This window comes from Bos mutus, chromosome 21, assembly GCF_027580195.1.
Source record: "Bos mutus isolate GX-2022 chromosome 21, NWIPB_WYAK_1.1, whole genome shotgun sequence".
Taxonomy (NCBI): Eukaryota; Metazoa; Chordata; class Mammalia; order Artiodactyla; family Bovidae; genus Bos; species Bos mutus.
Window position 1 is genome coordinate 21,024,536 of NC_091637.1, and position 9,424 is coordinate 21,033,959.

General features: G+C 50.3%; 1 long non-coding RNA gene across 4 annotated transcripts; it reads left to right on the plus strand.

Moving 5' to 3' along the window:
- Nucleotides 1–2,559: 2,559 nt before the first annotated feature.
- LOC138984383 (uncharacterized) lies at nucleotides 2,560–9,324 on the plus strand. 4 transcript variants are annotated; one of them, XR_011461639.1, is made up of 4 exons: nucleotides 2,560–2,976; nucleotides 4,833–5,334; nucleotides 6,547–6,634; nucleotides 7,830–9,324. It is a non-coding gene; the product is annotated as an uncharacterized lncRNA (long non-coding RNA). The 4 variants fall into 4 exon arrangements; XR_011461638.1 differs by lacking the exon at nucleotides 2,560–2,976 and adding an exon at nucleotides 2,989–3,508; XR_011461637.1 differs by lacking the exon at nucleotides 2,560–2,976 and having other exon boundaries at nucleotides 2,989–5,334.
- Nucleotides 9,325–9,424: the final 100 nt, after the last annotated feature.

The following is a 9,424-nucleotide window of genomic DNA, read 5'->3' on the forward strand; positions in this document are numbered from 1 at the left end:
GGTTACTCTGCACAGGCAGCATGCTTATCAGCTCTACATGCAGGACTGAATCCTGACAACCACCCTGTGAGGTAGTAAGTTATCCCCACTTTACAGATGAGGACCTGGAGACCCAGAGGAGAGAGGTTCAGTTTGTAACTTGCCCAGCTGCTGCTGCTAAGTCACTTCAGTCGTGTCCGACTCTATGCAACCCCACCAGGCTCCCCCGTCCCTGGGATTCTCCAGGCAAGAACACTGGAGTGGGTTGCCATTTCCTTCTCCAATGCATGAAAGTGAAAAGTGAAAGTGAAGTCGCTCAGTCGTGTCCGACTCTTAGCGACCCCATGGACTGCAGCCCACCAGGCTCCTCCGTCCAAGGGATTTTCCAGGCAAGAGTACTGGAGTGGGGTGCCATTGCCTTCTCCGAACTTGCCCAGCACCTGTCGCTTAACCACTCTACTCCTGAAGTCAATTCACCCCACTGCATTTTTTTTAAAAAAAAAAGGTGTTTTTTTTTGCCATGCCACATGGCAGGTGGGATCTTAGTTCCCCAACCTAGGATTGAACCAGAGCCCCTGCCTTGTAAGCACAGAGTCTTAACCACTGGACCACCAGAGAAGTCCCCCCACTGCATTATTAAAGCCAAAAGAAATCCCAAAGGAGCAAATGGAAAGAACAAGGAAACATTAAAATCGGCATATTGGCTACTTGTTCCAGTCTTCTCCCCCAGTGTCAAGGTGATCCACTGCTATAACTGACCCTTTCTTGCCCATCACTGGGAGTCACCCTCCTCAACCCTTTATCCCTGATGGGAGGTCTGTCTCATAACCAGAGAGTTGGGCAGGGGCCCCGTGTGCTGGGCTTGGCCCCTCCCACAGTCACTCAAAGACAGACCTGGAGTTTTTTTTCAAATGTAAGGCCATTATAACCTCCCTGTTGCCTGACCTTGTGAAGCTATTTCAAATCTCTGGATAGATATTAAAGTCTTTGCTTTCTCTCACCCTCTTGATAACATAGCACATGGCCATAGAGGAATTGGAAGTAGAATTGCATGGATGATGCTCAGATTTTGAGATAGAAGATTTCAGAGCCTAGTGGGGAGCAGGGAGCCACAGCCTTTGGGCAACTAAGCCCACAAGCCACAACTAGAGGCCTGCATGTGCAGCTGCCGAAACAAGAAGCCCTTGTGCAGCAACTAGAGAGTGCTGCACAATACTGAGTGCCACCACGAAGACCCAGCACAGCCAAAATTAAATTAACTTTTAAGGTTATTTTTTAAAAAGAACAGGTAAAAGCAGAGATGCTCTGATGACTGAATGATGGGAACCAGAGCTCTCTCCTGGGCTGGGTCTTTGCCCCTCTTTGCTGGTCCCTGAGGCAGCTCTGTGGAACTTCTAGGCTGGGCTGGTTGGAAAGCTAGGTGTGTGTGCACCCTGAAAGCGCTGGGCTGAGTTTTCCACATTAGCCCTCTTGGAACTCTTGTTCCTAAGAACCAAGGGGCTAGAAGAAATCTCCATGATCCAGACTTGCAGCTGGATTTAGGACTCTACAGATAGAGCCCCTCTTGTCCTATACCCCACCACAGGCTGCCCCTCCTGGGGGGAAATAATATCTTCACCCACCTTCCACTGAATTTTAAGACCCAATTGGAGAAGGCAATGGCACCCCACTCCAGTACTCTTGCCTGGAAAATCCCATGGACGGAGGAGCCTGGTAGGCTGCGGTCCATGGGGTGGCTAAGAGTCAGACAGGACTGAGCGACTTCACTTTCACTTTTCACTTTCATGCATTGGAGAAGGAAATGGCAACCCACTCCAGTGTTCCTGCCTGGAGAATCCCAGGGACAGGGGAGCCTGGTGCGCTGTCATCTCTGGGGTCACACAGAGTCAGACATGACTGGAGCGACTTAGCAGTAGCAACAGCATGTGTTAAATAGGGAGTGAGACCTACTACACAAAATTTGTTGTCAGAACCAAATTAGATAAAATATTCTGAGAGGGACTTCCCTCGTGGCTCAGTGGTTAAGACTTTATGCTTCCAGTGCAGAGGGCACCAGTTCAATCCCTGGTCAGGGAACTAAGATCCCACATGCCATGCGGAGCAGCCAGAAATAGCAAAGGTATAAAGTATAGTTTCCCCACCCTCTTCCTTGAGGGTGCACCTTTTTTCCTCCTGGGTTCTCCCAGCTGCTCTCTAGTACTTCCTTTCCAGTCATTTACTTTGAAAGCTACTCCATTTAGCACTTAATCTTACTGCTTTGGAGCTCCTTGGGTTGTTCACCATTCCACTTTATAAAGTGCACCCTCTGCCAGTTTGCACTCAAGAGGAGGAACTGTTTTTCTTGGCCCAAAGTATATGCTCCACAATGGACTGTTAAACGAATAAGCTCAATGATAGTCATCTTGAATCACCCAGGACTGTGCACTGGGGAAATGAGGACCATGGGGAGAGGGGGGCAAAGGGGAGGATAGTGGTGAAGCATTACTACAGTGGGCAGCCAGAAAAGCACTTTGTTTAAATGGCAAAACATCTGAATTGGGGTCTCAGCGCCACCCTGAGAACTGGGTCCAAGCTGCCAGGGTTTATTCACCTGTATAATAGGATTAAATAGGGATAAACACCCGCTTTCAGCTGTAAGGGAAATGCTTTGCCAAGGTCCCTCTGTTTCAGTAACGCCTCCAGGCGGAGTAAGGCAAGAAGCCGCCACCTCCCCAGATTCCCACGGGGGTGGGAAAAGCGACGCAGGGATGCAACCTCCCAACTTCCGTGGACTACAGTGTGGCTCAGCAACCCCGAATCTCCTTGTAGGAAAGTCCCACCCGTCATCGATGATTCGCATCGGTAAACGGCGCCCAAGCCACTCCGAAAGATTATTGGTTAATGCTGCTGTCAGTCGGCAGACGCTGGCGGAGGCCTATGGGAAATGTAGTTCAGCCAGCCCGAGTCCGTCAGAAGCTTGCATTTCCGCTTCCGGCGATTAGTCGCTGTCCGAATGTGGTATGTTGCGGTCCTTTCTCGGGGTGGGAGTGTCGTGTATTGACTGTGTGTGGCCACAGAGAAGGTGCCGCGGAGTCAGGCCCCCGGTGGTGGTCACAGGGCCTCGGGGGACGGGAGCGGTTCTCACCTCAGGTCTGGGCTCTCCACACGGGCTGGGCGTGACCAGGCGAAGACCCGGGGTCCGACCGTTCGGTCCGGACCGCGGGGGAGGATGGGACCCTCATGTTGGCGGCGCCCTCCTTCTCGCTGTCCACCAGGCCCGGCGGGGACGACTGTAGTTCCGTAGCCGACGAGGCAGCTCCGTCCGCAGGGCCTGCGTTTACCCCATAGAGCTTCCAGAGAAAGTCGCCCGCGGAGCAGAGTAGCCTTCCGGTGAAAGTCCCGCTCTTGCGGGTCAGACACCCCGTCCGCCGTCCCCGGACTGCCCATCTCCGGCCAACTTTGTGTCCTCCGGCAAGGTCCTGGGGTCTCTGAGCCCGACTGGGAGCTTTGAGGGAGTGGAAACCTGAGTATCTCAACTTTCCTTCCAACGGTAACATCCTTTGAGTCTGTGATCACATTATCCTTGCTCTCACACCTTGTAACCTTAATAACCAGGGTAGTTCTCCTTGTTTGGGAGAGTTATGATGCCGGAACTAAGGAATCCCCAGAGCGCCCCACCCCCCTCCAATCTGAGAACCCAGCCGGTGGGAAGGACAGCTGAGGGCTGGAACCATCGAACCTCCGAACCTCCGAAGCTTAGAGCGGGCTCCAGTCAGGCGCTGCTCTCCAAGGTGCTGCCACCTTGGGTGCCCGTCTGGCTCTCAGACCGCACGTACTTGGCAACACTTTGAAGACCAGTGGCTTGGGAGGGTGGGCAGTTTTTCGTTCCTATTTTCTCCATCCGCCCATCCTCATTCTTCAGTGTGGATAACTGGCATTTTCTTGGTGTAAAGTAAATTGGTATGCAAAACAGCTTCACATTCCCCTACTTTCCAGCCAGATCACCAGCCTTTGACCCCTCCTGTCAAACTTCTGGACCTGCCTCCCCAGAGGGGAAGCCAGTGACCGAGGGCCAGACTCCACAGGGCATCAGGACATGGCACAGGCAGGGTGTGGGTGTGGGGAGGAACAGGAAGACTGTTTTCATCACCTCAGTCTTACTGGGCTAACCTTGTGTGTTGAGGTCCTTTAATGGACCGGAACCTGGTGGTCCGGAGTCGACGATAAGAAAGTAAAGGAGAGAAAGAGGCTGATATTCCTTGGTTTACGCAGAAAGCCAATAAAGCCTCTGGCACGGGGCTTGCTCTGTTCACGGAGGCCTCAGGCGCCCTCTCAGTGGGGTGAAGGCGCAGAGCGCCTTCTCGAGAGGGTCTTAGAAGCCCCGGCAGGAAAGTGAACTCCGAGGGCCTCTGCACTCCAAAGAAATAGCCTGAGAGAGAAAGAAAGAGAAAGACCCGGGGACCAGAGCTCTGATGGAGCAAAGGTGTTTTATTCAACATTGTGTAGGTATTTATACTGTCTTACAAGATAGCTATTTTCAGCAGAGATAAAGTCAAAACTTACAAGTTATCAAGAAAACGTGAGGTCATCCATATGAAAGAGAGAGTTGTAAATAACCACTTTTACCGTATGGTTCATAAAAAGGAAGAGGGTACTTATCACTGTATAGAAAAACTAACGAAGGAAATGCCTGGATTCCTCAGTCCCGGGAGAGGCTTGTCTCTCCTCTTAATTCCTGAATATTCAGGAATTAATAAGGAACAGAGAATTCCTGACAGATCCAAAACAGCACACAGGAAGCCTCCTGTTAAATGCTTCCTGATACTTGTGGTTTTCACTTGAGTTCACTTTGTAATGTATGTCTCTGGCTCTAGAATTTCAAGTTCTACTTCAATTCCTATCTGAATGTGGCTTCTCAGGGAAGTGAAGGAAGAGGTTTGAAGTTCAGAGCACAGCTGCAGGGTTTCTCTCTGATCTGAACAATGGCTGTAGCTGTGGACAAACAAATCCACACTCAAGTACAAGGACTTCAAATAATGAAGCTGGAAGAAGATTCCCACAGGGAGCAGGAAATTTTCCTTCTAGGGAATGTCCCTGGACCAGAGACCTCCTGCCAGTGCTTTTGGCATTTCTGCTATTGAGAAGCAGCAGGACTCTGAGAGTCCCTCATCCAACTCTGGAAGCTTGGTCATCGGTGATTGAGACCAGAGATAAACGAAAGAGCAGTTCCTAGAGTCACTAGTCCTAGAATCGTTCCTGGCTGTCCTTCCCCAGGAGATCCAGATCTGGGTTAGACAGAAGCATCCACAGAGTGGACAGGAGGCAGTGGCCCTGGTGGAAGATTTGCAAAGAGAACCTGGAAGACAGCAGCTGCAGGTGAGACATGGGAACTTAGTTCTGAGTAGTTAAAGTAGAGGAATGTGAGAGAGCCACCTTGGGTTGCCAGCAGTATATGGATGATGTGTAAACTTTTCTCTTGGTATCAATGTGGAATTTGCTCAATACCTGGGACTGGTAGCTACAGCTTCCCTTCCATTTTCAGACTGACTCTTCTTTTTCCTTAAACATTTTTAAATTAATTAATTAACTTGGCTGTGCTGGGTCTTAGTTGCGGCATGCAGACTCTTAGTTGGGGCATGTAGGATCTAGTTCCCCAACCAAGGATCAAACCCCAGGCTTCCTGCATTGGGAGCATGGCGTCTTAGCACTGGACCACTGGGGAAGTCCCTTCCATTTTTCAGACTGACTCTTCAGAGAATGCACAATATTGGGTACTCTTGAGTGTTGGTCCCTGCCGTTAAATAAGAAAATTGCTTAAAATAGAGTGAGCACCTCTCTGATCCAGGAGGAGCATGCACAAGCTATTTTCCCTTTGGAGAATAGCTCTCATTCAGCAGGAGCCAGCCTGAAGCAAAGGGCTTCACTGGGCTTTAGTAACTTCATTGAACTTTTGGGTCCTGTTGCAAAATGGCTTTTTTGCTGCAGGCTGTTGTCTCTATGTTGTCAGTTTTGCCTAGAAGTGAGCAGAAGCAGCCCCAGGAGAGCTGGGTGGACAGACTGCAGTGGGCCTGGGTTCCAGATATTATCTCTCCTGTGTCTTCCACACCCACCCTCCTTACTGCCTCTGCAGTGATCTACATAAGACTGAGCTCCCCCTCTGCCTTTTTTTTTCTTTAGGATTAAAAAAAAAATTCATTGATTTTTGTTTGCACTGGGTCTTCGTTGCTGTGTGCAGGCTTCCTTTTTTTTGCAGAGCATGGGCTCTGAGCACAGGGGCTCAGTAGTTGCGGCTCTTGGGCTCGGTAGTTTTGGCACATGTGCTTAGTTTCTATGTGGCGTATGGAATCCTCCCAGACCAGGGATCAAACCCGTGTCCCCTTCATTGACATAAATTCTTAACCACTAGACCATCAGGGAAGCCCTCCTGTCTCTTTGCTTCTTTATGTCTTAGGATGATTTTTAGTGCCTACAGAATTTTTACCTTCTCCAGTGCTTGAACAGGGATTCAGAGAAGGAATCCTCAGGATCAGTACTGGGTTCCCTAAACATCCATCTGAAGCAAGCATAGAATCCATGTATCTGTTCCAGGTCATGGTGATGATGTCACAGCCAGACCAGAAGACCAAATGAATCATAGCCCCGAAGTAGAACTGGGAGCCTTCCACAAGAGTGAGCAGTAAGCAGCAGCAGTGGAGGGAGGGAGGGAGAAGGGACCCTTCTGGGTGGGTGTGAACCCCCCCCTGATTACAGTACGGGAAGTGGGATAAAAGGGTACAGCTGCTTTCCCTGGGAGGGTGTGGCATATAAACTGAAGCTGAGCACAGGAATCTGTGGGATCCTCAACAGGCACCTCCAAAGAGAAGAAGCACCTTGGTTGGCAGGTTTTATAAAACTCCACAGTAAAGCCTGTGACACTGTTCCTTACATGAGTGAGACATCATTGGTCCCAGTAGGTAAGGTGTGGTTACCAATTTTAGGCCTGGTTGGTAGGAAAGGCACAAGGTAGGGTTAAACTATTGTGGACTAATTCGCAAAACAGGTACATGTCCCCAGACCAATTCAGATGATTCCCATGTGCTGTCAAAACTGAAGAATAGGGACTTCCCTGGTGGTCCAGTGGCTAAGTCTCTGTGTTCCCAATGCAAGGAGCCCGTGTTCAATCCCTGGTCAGAGAACTAGATCCCACCAGCCGCAACTAAGAGTTAGCATGCTGCAACTATGATCTGGCATAGCCAAATAAATAAATAAAAATAAGTATTTAAAAATGTCATCAGCCTGCAAAATATTACCCAAATCTCCTTCCTTGTTTAAGGCAAGCCACAGCTGAGGTATGAAAGGCACTGTTTTCCCTGACACTAAGATTGATAGTTTGTCTTAAAAGTAATAGTCACTTCCTTCTTTCTGTATCTAGATCTTGCCCTCATGGTATTTCTTTAACATCTGGCGCTAGTGGTAAAGAAACTGCCCGCCAGTGCAGGAGACTTAAGAGACACAGGTTCGATCTCTGGGTCGGGAAGATCCCCTAGAGAAGGGCATGGCAACCCACTCCAGTATTCTTGCCTGGAGAATCCCATGGACAGAGAAGCCTGGTGGGCTACAGTCCATAAGGTTGAAAGAGAGTCAGACACAACTGAAGCAACTTAGCATGCACGGACACATATACATAACATAGTATCTACCACTTTAACCATTTGTAAGTGTACAATTCAGGAGCATTAAGTGCAACCATCACCACTATCCAACTCCAAAACTTTATCATCCCAGTCTGAAATTCTGCCCATTAAACAGTAACTCCCCATTCCCACCTCCCCCCGCCCCACCTCCGGCGGTCACCATTCTGTTTTCTGTGTCTACGAATTGGTCTGTTTTAGGCTCCCCATGTAAGTGGAATCTTGTATCTCTCCTTTTGTGTCTGACTTAACTCATGGCATCCATTTTGCCCAAGTCTAAGAAGTGACACTGGGCAGAGAAAATCTGACCCACTTATTGACTGGTTACACCAAAATGAACCCAGGACAACAAATGAACCATAAAGATGTGCTGCCCCAGGTGTGAGCATTGGATCACATGCCCCGGCTCTTCCTGCCTGGAGGAGGCCCTCACCCACTCATCCCACGGCACCTGAACCCTTGGGGGACTCCCTGCTCAACTCGGCACAGCACGTGGGACCACTGCGGATCAGCTGCAGCCCACGTTCCCAGTTGTATTTCCAACTTCCTTTGCTCCCCAGGCTGGGGCTGCACCTTCTCCCACTTCTGTCTTTTCTGTGCTGTTCCCTCTGCCTGGGATACCCCACACTGCTGAGGCTCCTCTCCTGACGCCCGTGGTTGAACTGGATTGGGTCCTGTACAGAAGTACCGCTGGGCATGCGTGGAGGGCGGTGCTCCTCAGCCAGGTCCACAGATGTGCACCCTGAGCATCACCTGGGAGCTTAAATGAACTGCAAATTCTCAAGCCCACCCTCAAACTGGAGGTTCCTTTTTCTTTTTGGCTATGCTGGGTCTTCACTGCTGGATGAAGGCTACTCTCCAGTAGCGGTGTGCAGGCATCTCATTGCAGTGGCTTCTCTTGTTGCAGAGCACAAACTCACTGCCCTGTGGCATGTGGAATCTTCCTGGACCAGGGATCGAACCAGTGTCATTAAAAGGATTCTTAACCACTGGACCACCAGGGAAGCCCAAGTTGACTTTTTAATGTGGTGACTTGTCTGGGCAGAACTACATGCCCGAGTTCACCCCGTGTTTCCAGGTAGAGGAGGCCACTGAAGATTTTTCTGAGCAAGAAGTGGTGGGTAGAAGGGAAGCCGCAGCCATCCTGGCTCCACGCTCAGGAGATGGGGCAGGTGCAGCAGTGTGACTCACGCACGTGGCTGGTTAGCTACCTTCAGCGATGCCATCTTCCCAAGATCCTCCTTAAGCTTCTCCCAACCCTGGGCCAGGGGCGTGTTAGCTCAGTGCTAGACTGTACCCGCTTCTCCAGAAGGTGACCTGCATCAAGAACTGACAGGTTCCAGCTGGTCCTTACCCTCCCCATCTTGTCTGCCTACCGGGGTCCAGCCCCAGCAGGATCCAGGGATACCCTCAGGATGGACAGCGTCGGTGAGAGAGAAAGTAAAGGAGAGAAAAAGAGGCTGATATTCCTTGGTTTACAGAGAAAGCCAATAAAGCCCCTGACACAGGACTTGCTCTGTTCACGGAGGCCACAGGTGACCTCTCGATGGAGTGAAGACACAGAGTGCCTTCTCTCTGGAGTGGAGACGCAGAGCGCCTCCTCGATTGGGTCTTAGAAGCCTGGGCAAAAAAAGTGAACTCAGAGAGCCTCTGTGCTCCGAGGAATCAGCCCGAAAAAAGAGAAAGAGAGAGAGAAAGAATGACGCGGGGAGTCCAAGCTCTGATGAAGCCGGGTCTGCAGCCTTATTTTCAAAGGGAGCTTTTATACCCCGAGTTACACATTTCCATAAGTGAAA